Consider the following 12,186-nt stretch of genomic DNA (forward strand, 5'->3'; position numbering starts at 1 on the left):
GTTCCATGCAGTTTTTACAACATGATTGCTTTATTCGGCACATCTTCGTGCTCATTTACAAGGTGATTCTTTTATACAATCCCAGTGATAAAAAGTCAATATTGCAATAGCAACAGTGCAGTAAAAGATGGTTGGTGGTTCACTGTTTAACATATTGACGGACTATTTCAAGGGCAAGATTATCATAATATTACACCTAATGTGCTCTGCTTATCACCTAAATTTAACTAACTCAGTTCTTGAGTGTTATGACAGAAAGTTACATGTAGCTCCTAGCTCCTTGGAGTTTCAAACTATGGAAATTCAGTAGAATGTTCCCATTTGATGGGGGAATATACTGCTCAACGTTCACATATCTGTGTAATCTAATTCAGCCAGTTAAAATATTGGTATAGCTATCTAATGTTATTAATATCCTACATAACTATAAAATTAACAATAAAAGCAAAGCTAAATGAAAAATAATTACATTAATACTGATTCCTAAAGGACCTCACTGCTGAATTATCCAGATCAGCTGTATTCTACTGATTATAACCATTAATAACAATCTGGCACTTTTTGATTTTTGTTTCTCCCTCATGAGCTTTTATTTTGAAAATTTCTCTGCAGTTTTAGTATCCTCATCCAGAGCTATACAGTCTTAAGTGGGGTAGGATCTGGATAGCATAATGTGGAGTTTTCTGCCCATGGGACTGAGGGATTTTATCCAGCCTTGGCACAAGACATTTGTACTTGAATTCCCAGGTTTTTCTGAAATCCTTGTTATCCACCAATGTTAACAGTTGTCTGGCTAGACATTTACAATATTATTATTTTTCTTTTTGATCTGAACCTTTTCACAGCAAGCCTTTGGATTTATGCACTGGATCACATCTTCCTCCCATGAGCCACCACACCACTTGCTGTAGCTGAGGCACTTAAGCTAACAGTTCCAAATGTTTGTGGAATAGCATGGCAGGATATTGTCAGTGGGAAATTCTGTTACTCTGGAATTTGCTATTCTGACAGAGTCTGAGGCTATGCCTTCATGCCAGAAAAGGTGGGGGGTTTTTAAACATCAATGCACATTAACTGTCCTGCTATAAAATCCTAGTGAAGACAATGCACTGAAGTTTTACTGCAAGGTAAGTAGGGAAGGGTATTTGGGGTGGGGGATAGGGTGGTTGGGGGGGAAATATAGTGTTGAGCTTGCTTAACTCTACAGTGCCTTGTCTCCACTAGCATTTTACAGGAGAATAGCTAACACATAGCTATTTCAATGTAAAAACACCTTTTATGGCACTGAAGACAAAGGCTGAGTGTGTTCACTTTTTCATCTCTGGGAAATTACATCATGTTAGAACATGTACCCTGATGTAAACAGTGTAGACACGGACATGTCCAGATGACATGATGTTCAACACGACTTGTTCTTAGCTACATAAAGTGCTAAGTTGTGTTTAACATCACATTAATTAACGTGTTCTAACAAAATAAGATTTCTTAATGTAAATTTTCTGTGCCCTTAGGGCATAGAGTATATCTTTTCTAAAGTGCTTTCATAAGGGATAATGGGGAGTGGCATGAGTAGAAGAGGAATTGTTTGTATAGAGGAAGTGTCCTTTCCCTCTCTGATTTTCAAGAGGCAAACTTGTGTACTGTTTTAATGTAGTTGGTACATGCACCTGGACATGAAGTGGACAGAGCACATTTTATAAATTGAAACATAAATAAACTAAATCAATATACTGGCACAGATTGTTTTGCTTATTTAAAAAAAAAAACTTACCACGCTACCAAAAATCGAAGACTTTCAATATGGATATAATTGGAACATGCAGTCAAAGACAGCTTTGAAATCAAACTCACAGCAGCTGGTGCTGGACGCTTTATGACAGGCTATCAAAGACAGAAATTTACCTCTACATGTTACCATAGTTCTTTCATCTCTGTCATATGTTTTGACCAGTCAAGTATTTCTAAGACAGTCTTAAAAATTTCAGATTATAATAAGGCAAAAAGTGCCCATCTGAACAGCACTGGGTTCCTTTACCTGTGTAACCCCTCACACTACCCCACAAATAGCCCTCAGTAGTCTTAGACAATTAGCTTTTTAGTAGTACAGGTTTATTTTTCTGGATGAAAGCCTTTCTCTGTAAGTAGTGTGCAATACTTAACAAAAATTTACAATAATTTACTCTGAACCTCAAGTGCTGAAGTAACTCCACTTTCTCTTTGTACTCTGTGCATGATATTCTAGCTCCAATGAGTAGGTCTATACAGTGATAAAAGTCCCATGGCACTGAGTCTCAGAGATTGGATCAGCTGACTTGGGATCGAGGGGCTTTGGTTGTGGGGCTATAAAATTCCAGTGTAGATATTTGAGCTTGGGGTGGAGCCCAAGCTCTGAGACACTACGAGAGGAGAGGGTTTCAGAGGCCAGGCTCCACCCTGAGCCCAAACATCTATACTGCAATTTTATAACCTCACAACCTGAGTCCTATTCAACTGAAGATCATGTCAAATTGTGCCAAACCGCAGGGTGCTCTTTTTAATCAGGATTTGTGCTTACACCTTGCAGAAGTGAAAGGCCGCCTTTCATTCTCTGTACCACCTGCCTTCTGATGTTTCTTTTCTTATTTGTTATTTCCCAGACACAAGCATTTCCCTTGCCTTATGAAGAACAATAAGTAATCAGCCCCTCAACCAATTGCTAGTTCTTTTTTTCATTTCCTTTAGTTTCTTAGGCTGCTTCCATCTGGTCCTGGGGCTTATTCCTTTGAGATTCAGTAACTTTATTACACATTTTTTATTATATTTCTTTCCTTGTGCAACACAGCATGATTGGTGGCTTAAAAGTAAAGGGAACTGAAGTTTGTGATGACAATTCAGAACTTTATAATTCACTTTGAAGCTGCAGAGCTGTTCAAAGGTTTTCAACAGCTCAGTATACTAAGCTGGAACTATTTTATTGCAATAACAATATGCAGTCAGGACCCTCAGGCATCTGAATGTTCATTCAGCCTCTACCCACTCACACTGGTCCGGGATCCTTTGTCTCACCAAGCTGCCTCAAAATGTTATCTCGTTCCAAGCAGAGGTTAATAAGGTTTTTAACCAATCCTTTATTAGTTACATTTTATCTCCCTATGTAACTCCCTCCATTTTAGCAACTACAAATTCACTGTGAATTTATCCTAGGACGATGAGCAATTCCTTCTGAGACTGCCTACTGGTCCATAATGTGCTGCTAGGAGAAGCAAAAGAATACCATAATGACCCCAGAGGTTGGGATTCTTCAGTTTCAAACTTTCCCCAACATTCCTAATGATACACTGCTCTACAGCCAAAATGCTTCTGAAATAAATGTAGTCAAACTTTACTAATTCTGGGTCACTGAGAATGAAAATGATGCTTAAAATTGTTGATTGGCTCTAGTTTTCAAGATATGTTATTGGGTCAGTATATACGACCCTTGACTTGGGAATGGCAGAGAATAAGTGAGTTATAAAGGGAAGGGATCTCAGTTTAAACCAGAAATGACTAAAATACATCTTTGACTGGATCTATGAATAAATCTATGACAGGGTTTGAACAGTACTTGCTTTTTAGGCAAAACAATGAATGATGCAATCTGAAGCTGGTATTGCATCATACATGATATGAATTGCATCCTGTTATTCTTAGAAGTCATGGATGATGCAATCATAATGAAGCTTACATCACTCTGCTGAACAAATTGCCCTATATAAGCTCTAGAAATCATACAGTGTCATGCTCTCTTATTTGTCAATGTTTGATTTTGCAAAGGGACACATTTCTGTTTAGCCAAAGTGAACAGAGATGCCTCGTACTTGTGTGAACAGTGCAGATAACTTCTGCTATGTTTGTGGTAAAGTGACTTTTGCATCACAAAAGCACAGTATAACCACTATGGTTAAGAAAGCCTATCACCTTTATTTTGGCTGCAAAATTGGAGATCAGGACAAGAAGTGGGCCCCACACATATGCTGCAACACTTGTGCAACAAATCTTCGCCAGTGGTTGAACAGGAAAAGAAAATCTATGCCTTTTGCAGTGCCAATGATTTGGAGAGAGCCAACAGATCATACCAGCAATTGTTACTTCTGCATGGTGCCTCCAGTTGGGAAAGGTGTGTCAAAGAAGAAAAAGTGGACTGTGCATTATCCAAACATTCCATCAGCTATACGCCCAGTACCCCACGGAGAAGGACTGCCGGTTCCTGATGCACCAGAATCATTCTCACTTGAGTCAGACGAGAAAGAGGAAGAGGATGAAACTTCTGGCCCTGATCCATCAATGTCACAGGACCCACATTTTCTCCCATCCTCCTCCTCTGAACCATACCTCATAACACAAGGTGAACTGAATGACCTTGTCAGGGATTTGGAACTACCCAAGAGTAAGGCAGAGCTGTTGGGCTCCAGACTACAGCAGTGGAATCTCCTGGCAGGTGATGTTAGGGTTTCCATGTTCCATGACCGTCAAAAGGATCTTGTCCCATTCTTCTTCATGGAAGGTGATCTTGTAGCCTGCAACAACATCGATGGTGTGATGGCAGCCCTCAACATGGTTCACGATCCAGAAGAGTGGAGACTGTTCATTGATTCATTGAAGACGAGTCTTAAAGCTGTTTTACTGCATAATGGCAATGTTTTGCCATCAATTCCAGTTGGTCATGCAGTCCATATGAAGGAAACCTATGACAACATGAAACAACTTTTGAGGTGCATAAACTATGACCAACATCAGTGGCAGCTTTGTGGCGATTTGAAGGTTGTTGCTCTGTTGCTTGGTCTGCAGACTGGCTACACAAAGTACTGCTGTTTTCTCTGCAAATGGGATAGTCGTGCAAGAGATTCCCACTACATCAAGAAAGATTGGCCACTCTGACAGTCATTGGAGCCTGGGAGAAAAACTGTTCAGCATCCACCTCTTGTTGAATCAAGGAAGATTTTGTTACCACCCTTACACATCGAGCTGGGTCTGATGAAGAACTTTGTCAAGGCCATTAACAAAACACAAGCAGCTTTCAAGTACCTCCGTTGAAAATTTCCAAGGTTAAGGGAAGCTAAGATAAAGGAAGGTGTCGTTGTTGGTCCTCAAATTTGTGAACTTCTTCTAGATGATGGATTTGACCATGCACTGCGTGACAAGGAAAAGACGGCATGGAAAGCCTTCCAGTTAGTGGCAATAAATTTTCCCGGAAACAACAAGGCAGACAACTACTGGTTGTTGGCATACAAAAGCCTTGGTTCAACATGTCACTAAAGATACATTTTTTGCACTCTCATCTAGACTTTTTTCCACCGAACTGCGGAGCAGTGAGTGGCGAGCGGTTTCACCAGGATATTGCAACAATGGAGAAACGCTATCAGGGCAAATGGAACCCATCAATGCTTGCAGACTATTGCTGGACAGTGACAAGAGATGCTCCAGTTAATGAATACAAGAGACAAGCCAAGAAGCGCCGAGTAGACACTGAATAGGACTAAACTATGTACATAATAGTTTTTTGCGTTTTGTTTCATAATAAATTTTATTTATATAACCCTTTTGATGATTTTTAAAGTGTTACATAAACAGGACAGGTGAAATATTATCATGTAAAGCAACCATAAACACCTGAAAAGACCTAGGCTTACAATTTATGATTAAAACTCTACTAGCTACACAATATACATAGACATAAAATGTAAAAACTGAAATATCTTAGAAACAGTAGCCAATCAGTTGTTTTAATTGTCATATTTGAATTCAGCACATCAAAATACATAATAAATAGTACATTTTATCTCTGAAGCAGACGACTTCTCAAAAATTGTAGATCAGTGATATCAAATCTTTCAGCTGCCTGAACTAGCCACCGAATCATTAATATTTATTTTGAACAGCAGCTGGACCATTGAGAGTAAGGCAATGTCTAACCTACAGGGAGTATGCCAGCATAGCCCCCTAGTGTAGATGCAGCACACACCAACAGCAGGAGTCTTTCTGCCAGTGTAGGAACACCATCTCCCTGACTGATGTTAGCATAGCTGGGTTTTTTGAGGGGATTTTTTCAGCATAACTAGATCAGCCTGGGTGTGTTTTTTCACATCCCTGACCAACATTGCTATGCCAGTATATCTTTTAAGTGTAGAGCAAGTCTAAGAAAACATAACTGGGCCATCAGTTTACACTGGAAAGGTAGAGGTGAGGAGAAAAGGAACACTAACAGGCATGCGTAAAATTTTCAAAAGCACCAAAGAGACTTAACAAGAGCTTCAAAGTGTTCAGGAAAATAATCAGTTCTCAGTGATTTCAGTAGCTAGTGGGGGAATCTTACTGCTAGTGTAATCTGGACAGTCTCTTGCACAGAAATGCAGTCTGACAGTGGGTCTATGGCTTCACCGCTTAGACCTGATTATCAGTGATTTCAGCTCTGGTGATCACTTAACAAAACAAAAGACTCTTAATTGAGCCTAGTCAGCTCTATCTTTAAAGAGTGGAGAGGGGAGATCAAAAAGTGCCTATGACTCTAAGGCCAAGCCCACACCACCAGGAAGAACACCTATCCCATTCTCTTTCCCCTCTATTGGGATGGGGCATCCAACCCCCCTGCATAGTGAGTTCAGTGCAGTTGAGGGTGACCCCCTCATTCAGAACATGCTAAGTACAGTTCTGCTGCCTTTTACTCATACAATAAGGGTAACAAGATTTCATTACCCAGAATTCAGTAGTAAAGTGATTTGTAACCCAAAATTGATCACGTGGGCAACCTAGATCTGTCTGCTGGATACACCTAGGCAGAGTAGGTGTCTTCATGTAAATACAGTTTGGCCCTGAAGTCTTTCCTCCCCAGTTCATCACTAGATGTCAGGGAAGAGTTCATTCAGACCTCGTTTCACACAGAAATGGCTTTTTCCAGGTTTTTTGTTTTGTTTTTACTTCCACCAAAATTAATAGGATTTCTCCCTTTGACACCTAGAGCATTCCCTGAAATGTTGGAATTGGCCTGATATAGTGTTCAGAACTTATCGCATTACAGACAAACAAATTACAATAAGTTGAGTGTCACTTCACTCAGGCAACTAGGAAAGCATGGGAGGCATGATATGCAGGGAGAGCAAACAATGATTTTTACAGAGTTCCGGATGAAGTCATATTCAGACTTTACCCAGACCAGAATTTGAGGAGAGTGGCAGGATTTTTTGTCAGACTTGGATCTCCCACTTGTCGTTTTCCCTCCACTCCTTAGTAAAGTATGGCACAATAGACATGGAAGGGTGGTGTGTCCAGAAGCAGATGGAAGGGAATTCTGGAAGGTTGGCCCCACCAAATCCCAGGTACAGACTTGTCAGTGTACTTCCTCCCCGGAGAAGCAGGGCGGCCAGTATGGAGGTTTGACTCCCCAAGTTACAATCACCCTCCAACAGGGGCAACACAACAACACACTGCCTTTTATTATCGTAGGCCCTGGTTCTCCTGGGGGACTTCAATCACCTGACATCTACTGGGACAGCAATACAGCAGTGCACAGACAATCCAGGAAGTTTTTGGAGAGTGCTGGGGACAACTTCTTGGTGCAAGTGCTGGAGGAACCAAGTAGGAGCCCTGTTCCTCTTGACCTGCTGCTCACAAACAGGAAAGAATTGGTAGGGGAAGTAGAAGTGGGTGGCAACCTGGGCAGCAGTGACCATGATATGGTCAAAATTCAGGATCCTGAGAAAAGGAAGAAAGGAGAGCAGCAGAATATGGACCCTGGACTTCAGAAAAGCAGACTTTGACTTCCTCAGGGAACTGATGGGCAGGATCCCATGGGAGGCTAATATGAGGGGGAAAGGAGTCCAGGAGAGCTGGCTGTATTTTAAAGAAGCCTTATTGAGGGCACAGGAACAAACCATCCCTATGATCAGAAAGAATAACAAATATAGCAGGCAATCAGCTCGGCTTAACAGAGAAAACTTCGGTGAGTTTAAGCACAAAAAGGAAGCTTACAAGAAGTGGAAACTTGGACAGATGACTAGGGAGGAGTATAAAAATATTGCTCGAGCTTGCAGGGGTGTAATCAGGAAGGCCAAAGCACAACAGGAGCTGCAGCTAGCAAGGGACGTAAAGGGAAACAAGAGGGTTTCTACAGATCTGGTAGCAACAAGAAGAAGGTCATGGAAAGTGTGGGACCCTTAGTGAATGGAGGAGGCAACCTAGTGACAGATGTGGAAAAAGCTGAAGTACTCAATGCTTTTTTTGCCTCTGTCTTTGCAGACAAGGTCAGCTCCCAGACTGCTGCACTGGGCAGCACAGTATGGGGAAGAGGTGAGCAGCCCTCAGTGGCGAAAGAACAGATTAAGGACTATTTAGAAAAGCTGGACATGCACAAGTCCTTGGGGCCAGATCTAATGTATCCAAGGGTGATGAGGGAGTTGGCTGACATCATGTCAGAGTCATTGGCCACTATCGTTGAAAACTCGTGGAGATTGGGGAGGAATTGGATAATTGGAAAAAGGCAAATATAGTGCCCATCTTTAAAAAAAGGGAAGAAGGAAAATCTGGGGAACTACAGACAGAACTACAGGTCAGCCTCACCTCAGTCCCTGGAAAAATCATGGAGCAGGTTCTCAAGGAATCCATTTTAAAGCACTTGAAGGATGAGAAGAGTCAACATGGATGAACCAAGGGCAAGTCATGCCTGACCAACCTGATTGCCTTCTATGATGAGATAACTGGCTCTGTGGATATGGGGAAAGCAGTGGATATGATATACCTTGACTTTAGCAAAGCTTTTTATATGGTCTCTCATGGTATTCTTGCCAGCAAGTTAAAAAATATGGATTGGATGAATGGACTATAAGGTGGTGTCAGAGAATAACAGAGTTCTCACTCTTTGTTTGGGTACAGCAAAGTCAGATACTTTATTCTCTTTAACAGCTGTGTAAAGGAAGAGAGTGCACTAGGACACAGGGTCCCCCCTCCTAGGCAGGTCTCTTCTCAGATAAACAATTACAGCAAGCATTTATACCTTTTGTTACAGACAATGAAAAGCAACTGCAGCATTTTGTTTATACATAGGTCATTCTAATATCTTGTTTTGATCACTAATGTAGACTCTCAGTCTACATTCCATATTGTTTGCACATTATCTACACATGGTCGCAACAACTTCTCACACAGTTCTTTCCCACTAGCCTCACACATTCCTCGCTTCTACAAATCTCGCGTTATTAGGGATACAGTTAGCCTGACTCTTGCTAACAAACTGTCATGCATTACAATCCCCTTCCTGTCAGTTCTTTCTCTGCTTCCACAGTGGATAGAAACCTGGCTAGATTGTCTGGCTCAACGGATAGTGATCAATGGCTCAATGTCTCGTCGGCAGCCGGTATCAAATGGAGTGCCCCAGGGGTGGTTCCTTGGGCCGGTTTTGTTCAACATCTTCATTAATGATCTGGATGATGGGAAGGATTGCACCCTCAGCAAGTCTGTGAATGACACTAAGTTGGTGGGAGAGGTAGATATGTTGGAGGGTAAGGATAGGGTCCAGAGTGACCTAGACAAATCAGAGGATTGGGTCAAAAGAACTCTGATAAGGTTCAACAAGGTCAAGTGCAGAGTCCTGCACTTAGGACAGAAGAATCCCATGCACCGCTCCGGGCTGGGGACCAAGTGACTAAGCGGCAGTTCTGCAGAAAAGGACCTACGGATTACAGTGGCTGAGAAGCTGGATATGAATCAACAGTGTGCCCTTGTTGCCAAGAAGGCTAACGGCATATTGGGCTGCATTGGTAGGAGCATTGCCAGCATATTGAGGGAAGTGATTATACCCCTCTATTCGGCACTGGTGAGACTACATCTGGAGTACTGTGTCCAGTTTTGGTCCTGCCACTACAGTAAGGATATGGACAAACTGGAGAGAGTCCAGCAGAGGACAACAAAAATTATTAGGGGGCTGGGACACATGATTTATGAGGAGAGGCTGAGGGAACTGGGCTTATTTAGTATCAGAAAAGAAGAATGGGGGGGTGTGATCGGCGTCGGCCCACCTACCCGCTAGGGGGCGGTGGGGAGCTACGAGTCACTGGCCGGTCTGGGTCACGCCTCCGTCAGCGGGGAATTAGCGGCGGGGCGGCCGCCAGCCAGAGTCTGTAGCGCACCCCTCAGGCAGGGGAGCGCCGGCAAAGGTCAGTAGCGCGCCCCTCAGGCAGGGGAGCGCCAGCAAAGGTCAGTAGCGCGCCCCTCAGGCAGGGGAGCGCCGGCAAAGGTCCCGGCGTGGCTTTGCCAGGTAGGGGAACACAGGCCCACCCTACACCACTGCGCTCCAGCCCAGGGCCCTGACAGTGGCAGAACGAGGGTCCCACCACTGGGTCAGCGGGGTCGTCCCGCTACATAGACTCACCACTGTGCAGCTCTGTCCCTGGGCTACTTCCTACCCGACTGCTCGCCCGAATCCCTCTGGTCCCATGAGTGCGTCGGGGTAGTCCGCTGCTGGCAGCTCCGGCTCCCCCTCAGGCTCAGGCTCCTCCAGGTACTCGGCTGCTGGCAGCTCCAGCTCCCCCTCCGGCTCCTCCAGTTCCTCTGGGTACTCGGCAGCAGGCAGTCCTGGCAGCCCCAGTCCGTCCTCCAGGTGAGGTTTCCACGGGTCCAGGGCCTCCCCTGGTGTGGCAGCAGGCTCTGAAGGGAGCAGCCCGCGGTCTGTGTCTGCCTCCCTCCCTGGTGCTGCCCTAACTGAGCTAAGGGCCCCGCCCTTTATACTTCCTGTTCCACCCCTCCCCTTCCGGGGGGTGGAGCGAGCTTGGGCTGGCCCCGCCCACTCAGGCTGAGGGAAAGGCCCTTTACCCTCAGGTTCGGAGGGAAGCCACCCTGGCTCCCTACAGGGAGGGATCGGTTGCTGGAGCTCTCTCTGCTCCCTTCTCCCTCCGTCCTTCCCTGGCCCTCCCCTGATGCTGCTTGCTGCTCTCCTTGTTGCTGCTGCTGCCGCTGCTGCTGCGTGAGTGAGTGAGTGAGTGCGGAGGGGGGGGCCTTGCCGGCCTGCCCCCCCCCCCCCCTCGCCCTCGCCTCCGGAGGGAGAAGCACCGGCCCCCCAACACCAACACCGATACCATCTGGGGGCCCACCTGCCTGCTTGCTTGCCTGCCTGGCCGGTTGCCCGGCCGGCTGACTGCCACTCGCTGCTGCTGTTGTTCCTGTGTGGGAGCCGCTGCCTCCGTCGCGGAGAGCGAAGAGACTGCGTCCCTGGTTCGAGAGATTGTGGAGGGGGTTGTTTGAGAACTGTGTTTCGAGTGACTTTGCCATCTTTACTCCTGGGGTGGTGGTGCCCCCGGTCGCGTTAGGAGTGCGGACGGACCTGAGCCTCTCGCTCGTGATTCCTCGGAGTGGAAGCCGTCGCTTGCCAGAAAACTCCGAGGTCGACTTGGGAGCCTGCTGTCCCGTCCCCCGTAGCGGACTGTTGAAGGGGGTGCGGGGGGAGTGCGGTGCCCCCCCTTCGTCCATCTGCTCCCCCTCTACCACCACCCCTACCGCCGACAGCTACTGACAACCCCTCCACCGCCCCGCGTGCCATCTGGACCTGCTTTTCGCCCCTCGGCGGGGCTGTTTGCTCCCCCCGCCATTTCCATCGTCCGGGACTGTTTACTTGCAGCAGTGAACGGCAGAGCCTGCGCTTCGCGAGCGCTGTGGGTGCACCTTTTCCCCAGCCCTGGACTTCTCCTGCCCCCCAACTACGTTTCGCTGGTGGGGTCCCCTCCCTGTAGCCCCCCTTTGTATTAGTTGGCCCTACCCTACCCCCCTCCTTTTTGGGCCCCTTGTGTTTATTTTTTTGGTGCCCATTTCCCCCCCCCCCCTTGGTTCCTAGCCTGCTGGCTGTGTTCCCGGCCCTGTCCTTGGGCTGCGGCTGGCTGGAGTTTTTTTTCCTCCTACCCCTCCTTGTCCTTGGGCTGCAGCTGGCTGGACATTCCATTCTGTTTCCAAGCCGCTGCTCCGGTGCACCCCCCCACCCTTCGCCCCCCCGCGCGCGCTTGTACCCCCCTTTTTGTTGCCCCCTCCCCTTTTGCACTGTTCACCCCCCCCTTTTACTGTTGTAGTCCCCTCCCCCGCCCCAGTGTAGCCGGGGGAGCCGGCTTTCTTTTTTTTGGCACCTGTGTCCCACCCCTCTCTTTTTGCTCCTGTGTGCCCTCTCCATTGGCACCCTCCTCCCCAGCCTGCAGC

Source organism: Trachemys scripta, chromosome 2 (assembly GCF_013100865.1).
Source record: "Trachemys scripta elegans isolate TJP31775 chromosome 2, CAS_Tse_1.0, whole genome shotgun sequence".
Taxonomy (NCBI): Eukaryota; Metazoa; Chordata; order Testudines; family Emydidae; genus Trachemys; species Trachemys scripta.